The sequence below is a fragment of the Symphalangus syndactylus genome, chromosome 9 (genome assembly GCF_028878055.3).
Source record: "Symphalangus syndactylus isolate Jambi chromosome 9, NHGRI_mSymSyn1-v2.1_pri, whole genome shotgun sequence".
Lineage (NCBI taxonomy): Eukaryota > Metazoa > Chordata > Mammalia > Primates > Hylobatidae > Symphalangus > Symphalangus syndactylus.
In genome coordinates this window covers 113,273,211-113,289,731 of record NC_072431.2, presented here as the reverse complement: position 1 = coordinate 113,289,731, position 16,521 = coordinate 113,273,211, and the positions used below count along the sequence as shown (strand labels likewise).

General features: G+C 34.8%; 1 long non-coding RNA gene across 1 annotated transcript in view; it reads right to left on the bottom strand.

The window, feature by feature from the left end:
- LOC134731357 (uncharacterized) overlaps positions 1-16,521 on the bottom strand; it is a 177,339-nt gene that overhangs the window by 93,323 nt on the left and 67,495 nt on the right. The window lies entirely within an intron of this gene.

Genomic DNA, 16,521 nt, shown 5'->3' with positions numbered 1-16,521 from the left:
ACCTATCAGCTTAACAGTAGATTTCTCAGCAGAAACCCTACAAGCTAGAAGGGATTTGGGCCTTATCTTCAGCCTCCTCAAATGAAACAATTATCAGCCAAGAATTTTATATCTAGTGAAACTAAGCATCATATATGAAGGAAAGATAGAGGCTTCTTCAGACAAACAAATGCTGAGAGAATTCTCCATTACCAAGCCACCCCTACAAGAACTGCTGAAAGGAGCTCTAAATCTTGAAACAAATCCTGGAAACACATCAAAACAGAACCTCTTTAAAGCACATATCATGCAGGACCCGTAAAACAAAAATAGAAGTTAAAAAACAAAAAACAGAAGTACCCAAGCAACAAATACCATGATGAATGCAAGGGTACCTCACATTTCAATACTAAGATTGAATGTAAATAGCCTAAATGCTCCACTTAAAAGATACAGAACCGTACAATGGATAAGAACTCAACAACCAACTATCTGCTGCCTTCAGGAGACTCACCTAACACATAAGTGAGAGGAGATTTCAGCTGGGCTTCCTGAGTCGAGTAGGGGTTCAGAAGGCTGTGAAACTCACTCATTTCCTACAAGAGGACTTACTTTGGTCCTGGATGAATAATATTAAAGACATACGCTTAAAATATTCCTAACATCGGAATCTGTGCATGTGTTTTCTTCCCCAAGAAAGCTATAGACAGCAAAACTTTAGCTGTAAGCTTCCTGTGTCCTCACTCCCTCTCTCCCTTCCCTTTCTCCTGAAACTAAAAGGAATGTTAAAAACCCATTTTTCTGTGACCAGCAGACCTTATCTATGCTCCCAATTCCAATTCCTTGTAAACACAATTTGTAAAATCCTGTGAGATCCTGTCTCCTTTGCCATGCCACCAAAAGGTTATAAAGTAGATAAAACTTAAGTTACAATTCCGGTTTTCCTCAAGATCTAAGATATGTTAACTGTCTTTGTTTCTCACTCTGGTAACATCTTCCCAACTTCCCACCCCATGTATTTTCTGCCTTAAAGAGTTTAAAAGGTGATCAAAAAGTCTAACACTGGCTACCCACTCGGGACCCCTTCCATGCTGTGGAAGCTTTGTACTGTCACTCTGCTCAATAAAGCCTACAGCTTCTTTGCTCTCAGTCCGATCCGTGTCTCTCTCTCACCGCAGGCTGCCACCACACCAAATCTTTGGCGTGGCTAAGGCAAGAACCTTTGGCGTTACATAAGGACTCATATAAACTTAAAGTAAAGTAGAAAAAGGCATTTAATGCAAATGGACACCAAAAGTGAGCAGGGGTAGCGATTCTTATATCAGACAAAACAGACTTTAAAGCAACAGCAGTTAAAGAGACAAAGAGGGACATTATATAATGGTAAAAGACCTTGTCAAACAGGAAAATATCACAATCCTAAATATATATGCACCTAACACTGGAGCTCCCAAATTTATAAAACAATTACTAATAGACCTAAGAAATGAAATAGAAAGCAACACATTAACAGTGGGGGACTTCAATATTCCACTGACAGAACTAGACAGGTCATCAAGACAGACAGTCAACAAAGACACAACGGATTTAAACTATACCATGGAACAAATGGACTTAACAGATACATATGGAACATTTCATCCCACAACCACAGAATACACATTCTATTCAACAGTGCATGGAACTTTCTCTAAGAGAGATCAGATGATAAGCCATAAAATGAGCCTGAATAAATTAAAGAAAATTGAAATTATATCAGGCACTCTCTCAGACCACAGTGGAATAAAACTGTAAATCAACTGCAAAAGAAACCTTCAAAACCATGCAAATACAGGGAAATTAACCTGCTCCTGAATGATCATTGGGTCAAAAAAGAAATCAAGACGGAAATCAAAAAATTCTTTCAAATGAATGACAACAATGACACAACATATCAAAACCTGAGATACAGCAAAGGCAGTGCTAAGAGGAAAGTTCATAGCCCTAAACACCTACATCAAAAAGACTCAAAGAGCACAAACTGACACTCTATAGTCACACCTCCAGGAACTACAGAAACAGGAAGAATCCAAACCCAAACCCAGCAGAAGAAAGGAAATAACCAAGATCAGAACAGAACTATATGAAATTCAAACAAAAAAATACAAAAGATAAATGAAACAAAAAGCTGGGTCTTTGAAATGATAAATAAAATTGATAGACCACTGGCAAGATTAACCAAGAAAAGAAGAAAAAAAATCCAAATAACCTCACTAAGAAATGAAACAGGAGATATTACAACTGACACCACTGAAATATAAAAGATCATTCAAGCCTACTATGAACAGCTTTATGAATATAAACTAGAAAACCTAGAAGAGATGGACACATTCCTGGAAAAATACAACCCTCCTAGCTTAAATCAGGAAGAATTAGATACCATGAACAGACCAGTAACAAGCAGCAAGATTGAAATGGTAATTTAAAAATTACCAACAAAAAAAGTCCAGAACCAGACAAATTCACAGCAGAATTCTATCAGATATTCAAAGAAGAAGTGGTACCAATCCTTTTGACACTATCCACAAGACAGAGAAAGAAGGAACCCTCCCTAATTCATTATATGAAGCCAGCATCACCCTAATACCAAAACCAGGAAAGGACATAACCAAAAAAGAAAACTACAGACTGATAATCACCTTGATGAACACAGATGCTAAAATCCTTAACAAAACACTAGTTAACCAAATCCAACAACATATCAAAAAGACAATTCACCCTGATCAAATGGATTTCATACCAGGGATGCAGGGATAGTTTAACATACACAAGTCAGTAAATGTGATACACCACATAAACAGAATTAAAGCAAAAATCACCTGATCATCTCAATAGATGCAGAAAAAGCATTGGACAAAATCCAGCAACACTTTAGGAGTATAACTCTCAGCAAAATTGGCATAGAAGGGACATACTTTAATATAATAAAAGCCATCTATGACAAACCCACAGCCAACATAAATGGGGAAAAGTTGAAAGCATTCCCTCTGAGAACTGGAACAAGACAAGGATGCCCACTCTCAACATTCCTCTTCAACATAGTACTGGAAGTCCTAGCCAGAGCAATCGGACAAGAGAAAGAAATAAAGGGCATCCAAATCAGTAAAAAGGAAGTCAAAGTGTCACTGTTTGCTGAAGATATGATCGTTTGCCTTGAAAATCCTAAGGACTCCTCCAGAAAGCTTCTAGAACTGATAAAATAATTCAACAAAGTTTCCGGATACAGGATTCATATACACAAATTATTAGCTCTTCTATACACCAAAAACAACCAAACAGAGAATCAAATAAAAAACTCAACTCAACCCTAACCCCTTTTACAACAGCTGCAAAAAAAAAAAATACTTAGGAATCTACCTAACCAGGGAGTCAAAAGACCTCTATAAGGAAAACTATAAAACACTGCTGAAAGAAATCATAGATGACACAAATAAATGGGAACACATCTCATGCTCATGGATGTGTAGAATCAATATTGTGAAAATGACCATACTGCCAAAAGGAATCTACAAATTCAAGGCAATCCCCATCAAAATACTACCATCATTCTTCACAGAATTAGAAAAAAAAATCCTAAAATTCATACGGAACCAAAAAAGAGCCCACAGAGCCAAAGCAAAACTAAGCAAAAAGAACAAATCTCCAAGTATCACACTTCCTGATTTTAAACTGTACTACAAGGTCATAGTCATCAAAACAGCATGGTACTGGTACAAAAATAGGCACATGGACAAATGGAACAGAATAGAGAACCCAGAAATAAACCCAAATACTTACAGCCAACTGATCTTTGACAAAGCAAACAAATACTTAAAGTGGGGAAAGGACACCCTTTCCAACAAATGCTGCTGGGATATTTGGCTAGCCACATGTAGGAGAATGAAACTGGATCCTCAACTATCACCTTATACAAAAATAAACTCAAGATAGATTAAGGACTTAAACCTAAGACCTGAAACTATAAAAGATATACAAGATAACATTGGAAAAATCCTAGATATTGGCTTAGGCAAGGATTTCATGACCAAGAACCCAAAAGCAAATGCAATAAAAACAAAAATAAATAGCTGGGACCTAATTAAACTAAAGAGCTTCTGCATGGCAAAAGGAACAGTCAGCAGAGTAAACAGACAACCCACAGAGTGAGACAAAGTGAGACAAAATCGTCACAGTCTATACACCTGACAAAGGACTAATATCCACAATCTACAATGAACTCAAACAAATCAATAAGAAAAAAAAATCAAACAATCCCATCAAAAAGTGGGCTAAAAACATGAATAGACAATTCTCAAAAGAAGATATACAAATGGCCAACAAACATATGAAAAAAGGCTCAACATCACTAATGATCAGGGAAATGCAAATCAAAATCACAATGTGATACCACCTCATTCCTGCAAGAATGGCCATAATCAAAAAATCAAAAAAAAACAGTAGATTTTTTTTTGTTCACCATGTGGTGAAGAGGGAACACTTCTACACTGCTGGTGGGAATGTAAACTAGTACAGCCACTAAGAAAAACAGTATGGAGATTCCTTAAAGAACTAAAAGTAGAACTACCATTTGATCCAGCAATCTCACTACTGGGAACTACTGGGTACTAGAACTACTGGGTACTAGAACTACTACTGGGTACTACAACTACTGGTACTAGTACTAGTGGATACTAGAACTACCATTTGATCCAGCAATCTCACTACTGGGAATGGAAAACTAAATGTCATATGTTCTTGCTGATATGTGGGAGCTAAGCAATGAGGATGCAAAGGCATAAGAATGATGCAATGGACTTTTGGGACTTGGGGGGAAGAGTAGGAGCGGAGCAAGAGAGAGACGACTACAAATATGGTGCAGTGTTTACTGCTCAGGTGATGGGTGCACCAAAATCTCACAAATCACCACCAAAGAACTTACTCATGTAACCAAATACCACCTGTACCCCAATAACTTATGGAAAAATAAATTTTAAAAATCAGATGGGAAGTAGTAAAATTTTCTCTAAGGATGACACGATCTTATATATTGAAAACCCTATGTGGCCTACCAAAAACCGTCAGAATTATTAAACAAATTCAGTAAAGTTGCAGGATGAAAAATTAACATGCAAATCCATTGTTTTCTATGCACTAACTATGAACTATCCATAAAAACAAAGAAAACAATGCCATTTACATTGGCATCAGAAAGAAAAAAATTTAGAAATAAATGTAACCAAGAAGGTGAATGACCTATACACTGAAAACTATAAAACATCAGTGAAAGAAACTGAAGACACAAATAGATGGAAAGATATCCTATATTCATCGATTGGTAAAATTAATGTCAAAATGTTTATACAACCCAAAGCAATCTGTGGATTCAATGCAATGACTACTAAAATTTCAAAGGTATTTTTCACAGAAATAGTAAAAAAATCCTAAAATTTGTATTGAACCCCAAAACACCCCGAAAAGCTAAAATGATTTTGAGAAAGAATAATTAAGATGAAAGCATCACACTTTCTTATTTCAAATTATATTAAAAGCTAATATATATTACAAATATTACATATATACACATAGATTACAATATATGATACTGGCCTAATAACAGACACATAGACCAAAGGAACAACATAGAGATCCCAGAAATAAATCCATACATATACAGTCAATTAATCTTCAGTGAAAGTACCAAGAGGACACAATAGGAAAAGGATAGTCTCTTCAAAAATGGTACTGGAAAAACTGAATATGCACATGCAAAAGAATGAAATGGGACCCTTATTTTACATCATACACAAAAATAAACTAAAATTGATTAAAATCTTAGACATATAACCTAAAGCCATAAAACTCCTAGAAGAAGGCATAGGGGAGTGTTTCTTGACAATATTCTTGGTAATAATTTTTTGAGTATGACACCAAAAGCATGGGCAATACAAGCAAAAATAAGTAGAGCTACACCAAATTAAAAAGTTTTTGCACAGCACAGGAGAGAAATATCAACATAGAAAGGTAAACTATGGAATAAGAAAAAATATTTGCAAACCATATGTCTGATAAGGGGTTAAATCCAAAATATATAAGGAACTCAAACAACTCAGCAGAAAACAAAACAAAAAAAAACACTCAATTTTTAAAAAACGAGCAAAGGATCTGAACAGACATTTTTCCAAAGAATACATACAAATGGCCTATGAGTATAAGAAAACTGCTCAACATCACAAATCATCAGGGAAATGCAAATGAAAACCATGAGATATTACCTCATACATGTTATAAAGGCTACTATCAAAGTCAAAAGATACCAAACACAGTTGGCAAGGATGTGGAGAAAGGGTAGCCCTTATACATTATTGGTGAGAATGCAAATTGGTAGAGTCATGGAAAATGGTTTCCCAAAAAAATTAAAACTAGAACTACAATGTGATCCAGCAACCCCACTTCTGAGTATATATCCAAAGGAAATGAAATCAGTATCTCAAAGAGATATCTGCTCTCTCATGTTTATTGCAGCATTATTTGTAAAGCGAAAATATGGATACAATCTGTGTGTGTTCATCACGGAATGAATAATAAAGAAAATGTGATATGTGTATGTATGATATGTGATGTACATGTAATGATATAATAATATTCTACTTTTCAGCCTTGAAAAGAAGAAAATCCTAGATTTGCAACAATATGGATACTGGAAGACATTATACTAAGCAAAATAAGCCAGAATTGAAAACAAATATTGTATGACATCACTTATATGTGAAATATTAAAAAGTCAAACTCACAGAAATAGAGAGTACAATGCTGGTTATCAGGAACTGGAGGGTGGGAGAAATGGAAAGATGTTGGTACAGGGTAAAAAATTTCAGTTATAAGATGAATTAATTCTGGAAATCTAATATACAGCATGATAAATATAGCTAAGAATAAAGTATTGCTTACTTGAAATTTGCTAAGAAATTATATGTTCAGTATCCACATCAATTAAAAAAGGTAACCATGTTAATTGATGGATAAATTAATTAGCTTCATTTTGCTAATTATTTCACAATGTATAGTTATACCAAATCATGGTGTACTCCTTAAATGTATAAAATTTTTATTTGTCAATTATACCTCAATAAAGCTGGATAAACAAATACACATTTAAATAAAAATAATTATTTTGAATAAAATCCCATGTCCCCTTTTATGAAAGTTAACATAGTATGTGTTCCTGACATAAATTATAATTGTCCAACTCTCCAGTTAATCCCCTATGAAGCGGTTTGACATGTTTGCCATGTTAGTGGCTGTGCTTGAAAGCAAAGAATATACATCCTTACCTAATTTTCAGGCTAAGCTATGCAATTTCTTTGGGGTGGAAAGTGGGCAGGCATGATGTATGCCACATTGAAACAGAAGCTTTAAATGGAATTGTATCATTTTTTAGTCTCTTGCCTTCCTTTTTCGCTAGGCCATGAGAACAGCATAGTCTGTATAGTTCAGATAGAGATTACTCTGTCATCCTGGGTTCAAGATTGAAAAGACACAAAAAATAATGACAAGCGGGGTCACATAGAGATGTGTCCAATCTGTAGACCAGTGAACAAAAAAAATTTTCCATTTAAAGCCACTGAAATTTAAGAGTTATATGTTATATGTTACCATAACAAAACCGAAAGAGAGAGAGAGAGAACATAATTTCTTATGTAAACTCCATTAATATGAACTGCAGAATATTCTGATTTTCTCCACATGAAGTTAATTCACATTTAGATATCAGGTAGCAAGTCTTCAATACTTTTTGTAACGTAACACTTATTCTTCATTTTAAATAATTTAGGAAAGTTACTGATGCTTCTAATAAAATTTGTAAAATTTCAGATTCTATTACTCAAAGTATCTCACCATTTCTGTTTTCCTCTAACTTTTCATTTTTTTTCTGTTGAGTGTCCTTTGAAGTACCACTCTGATTCTTGTTGAGAGAGACTTTATTAATTAAGCCTATATTAAAAATGTCTTTCTCCCAATCTCTGTGGAAGTCATCTGAGCCAAAGATGTTCTCTCTAACACTATTAAATAATGTCCGCCATCCCCACATGCAGAGACTGTGAAAATCAGGAACATACTGCTCAATTATTTCACTCATTTGATTTTGTAGTCTATGTATACAGTTCTGGTTGATGAGTTCTTAGAATTCTATCAACGTTCTTGGCATTTTTGGCAACCATTTGCCCATGATATTGAATGTCCAAAGGTTTGAATAATTTCAACACCTGTAAAACGGTTGTTATTGCTATTATAGCCTTATACTTGCTTTCCAAATCAAATGGCCCCACATTTAATTATCACCAGACACAAATGAAATGCTTTAAAAAATGCAGTTGGCTCAAAATGACTTCTTACAGTTACCATCTGTCTTATTGAAAGAGTATACATCACTTTATATATCCGAAATGCAACATTCTCATTAATATATGTACATTGTCCTTTTATTCTGTTAAATGATACCAATTTGTAGCAAACCCAGAACAATAACTACACATACTCAAAGCCTAATGACAGTTCCTTTCTCCTATACAATTTCTTAAAAACTCAGCATGTGACCTTACGGTTCAAATATATCACTGAAAAGATTCCTTTTGTCATCCCTAGTGTATATTAATCAGCAACTTCAGAACAAGTTAATACACACCACCCATAAACATGGTAATATTTAGGCAAGCTACAAAACAGCAAAACAAACTTCCTTTTAGGCTAGAAACTTTGTTAGTTGGTTGCTTTACAATTTTTCCATGAAATATTTTTTTAAAATCAGGTACAATATGTATTCCTTACTTCAGTACATACCAGTACAGAAAAATTGACTTTCCAGAGGACTAGTGAACAAGCATAGATTATGCCTTTGTCTTATAACATGACTCTTGAAAGCATGCCTAACAAACTCCTTGTTAATATTGTTTACTCTTAGAAATAATGTATTCTACTTCTTCCTTAATAGTTCTTGACATGTATGTAACATTTTTCCCTAGTCACTATGTCACTTAATGTTCCCAAGTGCCAAATTTTGAGTAAGGAAACAAGGAGGGAGACATATTCAATATGTCAAGTGGAAATACCATTGTCCTCATTTTTTAATAATTGCTATCCCTCTGATTTAGATGCCTGTGTTCTCATTCCAGGCAGTGAGATGTGTTGCTCTAGTGCTTTATAGTTCATGCAGAGGCTCCTACATTACAGAGCCTTATCCAGACCAAAACCTAGTTTAGCTGAATTGATAGGAACTACACAACCAAATATCAGATCCATGTTAGTGAAAGCATTCATAAGCATATGAATCAGGTAGATCTTCTGTATTATCTAGCTTTCATCTTGTCTTATATTTCTTAGCTCTCCCTTGAAGCACAGAATATTTAGGAACCTTTTCAAAAAGATCAGATGCTTTAACGAATAAGAATTTTATCTCAGGCTGTCTCAGAAATTTTTAAGAAAAGAAAAACAATGAGGTTTTAGCACTGAAAGATGTTTATTTAGCAGAAAGGCTATTTGACAAATCATGTAGTCAATCAACCTAATTGTGAAGCACTGAGTTTGTGTACTGGAGCCTCAAGTATCTGGCAGAGTGGTTTCCTTTTTAAAATTCATGACATCATTCTCGGTGCTTCAAGTTTGGCTCAACATGAGAAATCTCCTTCTTTGGATGAATTAATTGGATTATTGGCTCTATGGGAAAAAGAATCCCTCCAAATCTCTTTAGGAGGAAATTAGTATCTTGAACTTGGTTTTCTATTCCCTAAGGGGGAACAACATCTCTTGATAAAGAAAATAAATTGCTTCCTCAAATTTGTTAAAACTAGTTCAATATTCTGCTTTAATTGTTTTGTCAAGTGCTAGTATGGAAAGAATTTTCATTGGCATGGATAATCTATGAACAAAGGAAGACAACAGAATGACTGTTGAGTCAGTAAATAAGTTTGTGTTTTAAATATAATTGTATTTATTTGGGAAAAAAGATTTTTGAAAGACAGAAAAAATATGAGAGCCTTATACTCTTATTAGAATAGAAGACATAATGTACAGTGTTGTCCTGTTGGAAAACTTTCCATATTTCTTGACTATCAACAATTAAAATATTATATCATATATTATAAAACACTTTTTTGTTGTTGCTCTGTGAACTTGAACTACATATATCTCTATCCACAAGGCAGAGTTTAGCAATGTCACCTCTGTGAGTACAGCTTAATTTATATTTTCTGTCTTTTTACCAGCCTTGCCACAAATTTGTACCAATGTTGGGGGGTGGGTGGAGTTTGCAATCTGTGCTCACTATATATCAAACCTATAATAAGCCATCATATTCTTTATTACAAAGAAAAATGTACTTTCCTATATATTTCAGAGAAAGTACAATGTTTAATTTAAAAAGCACATACTTCACTTCAAAATGTTGAATAAGGATGTACTTAAAGAATTCCAGCTGGTTAAATTTAGAAAGCTAAACAAAGTCCAATCTATGAATATTCTTTGGCTTTATGCCGATAGCATTTTTATTTGATTGTAAATTGGACATATTTTCATTCACTTCAGAATTTTGCCTTTCAGTGGTTTGTTCTCTTAAGAGACTCAACAGGTTCTGATTCACATGTAGGCACCAGTATGAACCCCCTAACTTCTGAGGACAGTTGTATCATTTCCAGTCAGTGATGGACCATTGCCCCCTCACTTTCTATCTAGAACATTTTCTACGAATAACTGTGACTAGAAAGGTTAACCTTTCTTTTTTATACGCCAATCTTATTGAGGTAAAATTTACATACAGAAAAAGTCAACCCTTCAATGAATTTTTATAACTATATAATCAAAATATAGAATATTTCCATCATCCCAAAAAGTTCTATTGCACCACTCATAGTCAAAACACCCAATATTTCTCATCCCAAACAATGACTGATCTGCTTTGTGTAAATCTATATCCACATAGTATGTACTCTGTTGTGTATGATTTCTGTTACTTAGTATAATGTCTGTGGACCTGGCGTGATGGCTCACTTTTGTAATCCCAGCACTTTGGAAGGCCAAGGTGGGTGGATCACCTGAGGTCAGGAGTTCGAGACCAGCCTGGCCAATATGGTGAAGCTCTGTGTCTACTAAAAATACAAAAAAAAATTAGCCAGGCATGGTGGTAGGTGCCTGTAATCCTGGCTACTTGGGAGGCTGAGGCAGAATTGCTTGAACCCAGGAGGCAGAGGTTGCAGTGAGCTGAGACCACACAATTGCACTCCAGCCTAGGCAACAAGAAAGAAACTGTCTCAAAAATAAATAAATAAATAATGTCTGTGAAGCTTATCCATGTTGTTGAGTATCCTAGAAGTTCATCCCTGTTCATTACCAGATATCAGTACATTGTCTGAATATATCACAGTTTGTTTACCTATTCACCAGCTGACAAACATTTGGATTGTTTCTAGTTTGTGAGTATTGTGAATAAAGCAGTGATGAACGTTCATGTGCTAATGTTTCTGTGAATATACATTTTCACTTCTCTTGGATAAATACATATTTTGTTAAATTTTTCTCTGAGTCTTGCATGTCTTGATGCTATCATAAATGATGTTGTTTTTCCAATTGTTCATTGCTAGTATACGGAAATGCAATTGATTTTTATGTGTCTTTGTATCTTGGGATCTTGGTAAATTTACATATTAGTTCTAGCAGCTTTATGGTTGATTTCTTAAGACTTTCTACATAAAGAATTATATCATCTGTGAATAGGAACTGTTTATTTCTTCCTTTCCTATCTATATGCCTTTTATTTCTTTTTTATTCCATTAGTTTACTGCCTAAGACTTCCATTGCAATTTTAATAAAATCGTAAGAATAAACATCCTTGACTTATTCTCAATGTTAGAGGATTAGTATTTAACGTTTCATCATTAGGTATGATGTATCTGGAGATTTTGCGTGGAGATTTTATTTGATTGACTGAGGAGGTATTCTTTTATATCCTGGTTTGCTAAGTGTTTAATTTTGTCAAATGCTTTTCTACACGTATTAAGATTCTATTTTTAATGTTTATAACCTAGTCACTTAAATTTATCATTGTACATTACAACATATAAAAATATTGCTGAAAAATATTACTTAGTCATGATGTTTCATTGTCTTTATAGATTACTGAATTTACCTTGGTGATACAGTGTTAAGGATTTTGCTTCTTTGTGATATCTGGGACTACAACAACCTTCTTGCAACATGAGGAAATGTACGAGAGATTTTTGAGAGATATGAACTCTGACTCATTAAGCTTCTAAACCAATACCAACAACTGTCTACCTCCAGACTATTTTGTAGGGTAGAAAATAAACCCTGGTTTATATAGGCCAGAACAGTTGAGATTCCCATTACTTGAAGCCAAAAGCAACTCTAACTGATGCAAATGCCACTTGGGGAATGCTGGATTTTAGAACTATGCAAGAATACACAGAAGTCCCACTTTACTGTGGTGTTTTTTTTTTAAGGACAAACAATAATCACAGTAATAATAAGAGTCTACATTAATTGTTGTATTTAATTTCATAATGAACTGACTTTACAAAATAGGCACTACCGTGCTTATTTTACAGATAGTGAAACAGAAACTCAGTTTGGCACAAGGTCCGCCACTTTCTAAACCTATTTTATCCAACTAGGAAGTTCATGCTTTTCACTATGGCCTCCCCAGTAAGGCAATAATGTGGTAGGAGACCAGCAGGACTTGTTTTCTGGTCACAATACTGCTGACCAAAACAAGATCTGGTCCAGAAGGGATGAAGTGAAGAAATGAGAAGGAACCAGTAGATGGCAAAGAAAGCTATCCCTAGCTGCCCTCATTGCTCATTAGCATAAGATACTCCCACCAATGCCATGACAATTACAAAAGCCTTGGCAATGATCCAGAAGTTACCACCTCTTTCCATGGCAATGATCTAAAAATTACTGCCTCTTTTGTAGAAATTTCTAAATACCCTGCCCCTGTCAATTTGCATTGACTTATCCCTTAATTTGCATAAAATTGAAAGTGAGTTTGCCTGAGTACAAACAGAGTTGCCAAAAGCTCATACCTTATTGACTCTAGGCACACTGCCTATGAGTTAGCCCTGCTTTGGAAAAAGCAGTACAGTTCAGTAAAAGATTGCTAACAACACTAGATTATCGTTGAGTTCTTTCCCGGATGAAGCCCCAGTTTGGGGACTCAGCTGTCCCGTAATATCAGTAAGACATCTTTCTTGAAATTTTTTCTAGACAACTGGGAATTCACATTCAGGGGTCTCCACAGACTACATCTTTGGACTTGGTACTTTGGAAAGGCATGAAAATTTGACCAATGGAGGACCTGCTCCATTGAAGAGTGAGGCCATAAGAACCCAGCCTGGCAATTCAAAGAGAAGTATTTAATAATGGTTAAGGAGGTAAAGTCAAGATTTTGTTGATTTTATGTCTCATGTACAAACATATGGGAAGTAGATGCTATTGAAAACTGGATAATAAAAACTACATTACAATATCCTGAGATGTCTGGAAGGGAATTACTAAGAAATAGGCAGTAATAATTCCAACGCTACTTGCCAGTTTCTGAGAATTTTCTTGTTCAGAAACAAGTATACATATAACATCTGTTGGCTTTTTGCTACATGATATTTTCAACAAACCTGTAAAGGACGCTAAATTGTGCTATTAAACTCTGGGAGGAAAAAACAGCTCTTGAAAATAACTAGGGCTGTCGTTTTTCAAGGAAGAAATTCAAGTTGAAATTCTCAGGCTTGGTATAATTATATAAATATCAATACCAGCAAGAAAAATGAATTCACGAAGAGTTCAAAGGACCAAACCAAGTTTGACTGAAAGATTAGAGATAAGACAGAAAATGACACATGCATATTTGGAAAGAATGTTTAACAGAAAGAAATAAACCTTCACTTGGGCATAATTTTTTTAAGTCAAAATGCACTTATTGGCACTTTTGAAGATGCAGTCACGTAGCAAACCTGTTTCAACTGATAAAACAAAGCCTAATGTCTTCTACACAATCAGAAAGAGAGACAAGTGCTTCTTCCAATTAATTGGTGGAGCCTGCTTCAATACTGATTAGGTCTTCCACACACTGAGCAATGAAGGAAACCAAAGGAGTCCCGGTTACCAAATACTAGAAATTAAACATGAAGTGAGGCAGGAAATTTAGAGTGGTTGTTTTGTAACTTATAGAACTACAATTCAGTAGCATTTTTAAACATTACTTTGTCCCTAGCCAGCATTCCACCTCTTTAAAAGCAAAATTAAAATGTTAGTTTATTTTGTGTAATAACACTTTACATTTTACAAAGTGTTTTCAGAGACATTATCCTACTTGACCTTCCTAACCACCAATGAGGTAGAGTTATGATTACTATCTGACAGATGAAGAAACTAAAGCCAGTGAAGAAAAATAAAATTATGAAATTGCTTGCTCTTCTGCTTATGACAATGTTTAAAAAAAAAACCCTTAGACACATTACATTTAAAAAGTTTAATTAAGCAAAGAACAATTCCTGAATCAGACAGCCTCCTGAAAGAGAGCTAGAGAGATTCAAGCATAGCCACAGAGTGGAAGATTTATGGACAGAAAAAGGAATGTGATGTACCGAAAAGGGAAGTGAGGTACAGAAATAGCCAGATTGGTCACAGCTGGGCATTTGCCTTATTTGAACATGGTTTGAATAATTGGCAGCTTTCGATTGGCCAAAACTCAGTGATTGGCACAAGAGTAGGTTAGTCTATTGAGCCATCCAGTTACGTTACAATTCATTATGTACAGAGAATCATTTAGGCTGAACTTAAAATATGTAAGGAGGCAGCTTTAGGTTAAACTTGATTTAACAACAATAACCATAAAAACAAGGCCACCAGTTATTGGCCATTTGGTATTAATAGATGGCAGGAATTATCCTAAGCACTTTAAATATAATACCTCATCAATCATAACAAAATTTTGCAAGCTACATATTATCGTCTTCACACTACATGTGAGGGATATTGAGGATGAGACAAGTTAAATAACTTGTCCAAAACCACACAGATGATAAGTTATAGACTCAAAATTTAAGCCCATATCTGTTTGGTTGTAAGCCCTGTGCATTAAAAAGAAAAAAATTGGCTGTACTATACTACTCTTTGCTAAATTAATGACTTTCTTAACCCACTATATTAAAATTGCATATATATGCATTTGCAAATACTTATTTACATACATTATACACATATACTCACATAATTCAAGTAGTGTAGGCATGATTTATATATGTCTTTGCTTTTAAAGGGTTCTATTTAATGCCTAGATTGGGTAAAAAGCAAATGAATAAATTTTTTTCACTTTTATCATCTGAGGCCATTTGTCATTCATTACATAAAGTTATGCAAATAAGTTTGAATTGCAAAGACATGCTTAAATTTTACAAGCTCTGAATTTCACACTAGGGAATGAGGATAAACAAATTCTATTATGTTCTGAGAAGTCTACTAAGTAATAAATAATTTGTTAAAGTAAAAGAAGTCTAAAAAGAAGTACAACTTGATTTTGACCATTGCTACATCACAATTAGTACCAATGTAACCTTTCTACCAATTTCAACATTTAAGGAATGTCTATTTCATACTAAACATTGTGCTACAAAGATGAATAAGACATAACCTTTGTACTTGAAGACCTAAGGATCTAGTATATGAGATATTCAAAAATGGACAAATTCAAGTCAATAAGGTCAGTACAACAATACAGATGACAAGATATGCTATGGACTGTATGTGTCTCCCCCAAAAATTCATATATTGAAAGCCTAATCCCCAGTGTGATAGTATGTGGAAATGCAGCCTTTAGGAGGTAGTTAGGGCATGAGGATGGAGGTGAGGCAATCTTAGGGCATGAGGATGGAGGTGAGCCTTTAGGAGTTAATTAGGGCATGATGGAGTGAATTGAGGTTGATGATGGGACTTGTGGCCTTTTAAGAACACTAATATCTTGCTTCTGCTCTCACTCTCTATCCACTACATGAGGACATAAGGAGAAGATGGCTGACTGCAAACCAGGAGGAAGACTCCCATCAGAACCTAACCATGGACTCTGATCTCTGACTTTCCAAACTCCAGAAGGGTAAGAAATAAAATTCTGTTGTTCAAACCATCCGTCGTATGGTACTTTTGTTGCAGGAGACTGAATTAACTAAGACAGAGTTCTTCAGGAGCTTACAGAGAAATCATAAACAAGCAAGTAAAATCAAGAAAGTCTTGTGGGAGATGATGCCTGAAGCAACCATTTAAAGGACAAGTAGAGATGAGCCGGCAAAGAAGGGAACACACAGCATTGTGAAAAGAGGCACAACCCCAGAAACTTCTACACCCTTCATCTCATAACACTAAGGTCGTATATGCATGAAGAGAGAGAACCACCACCACCCTTAGAAGGCCAATTTAGTTTAGAGAAGAAATTCTACTTCCAATGGGCTTATTCTTTAATTTATATTA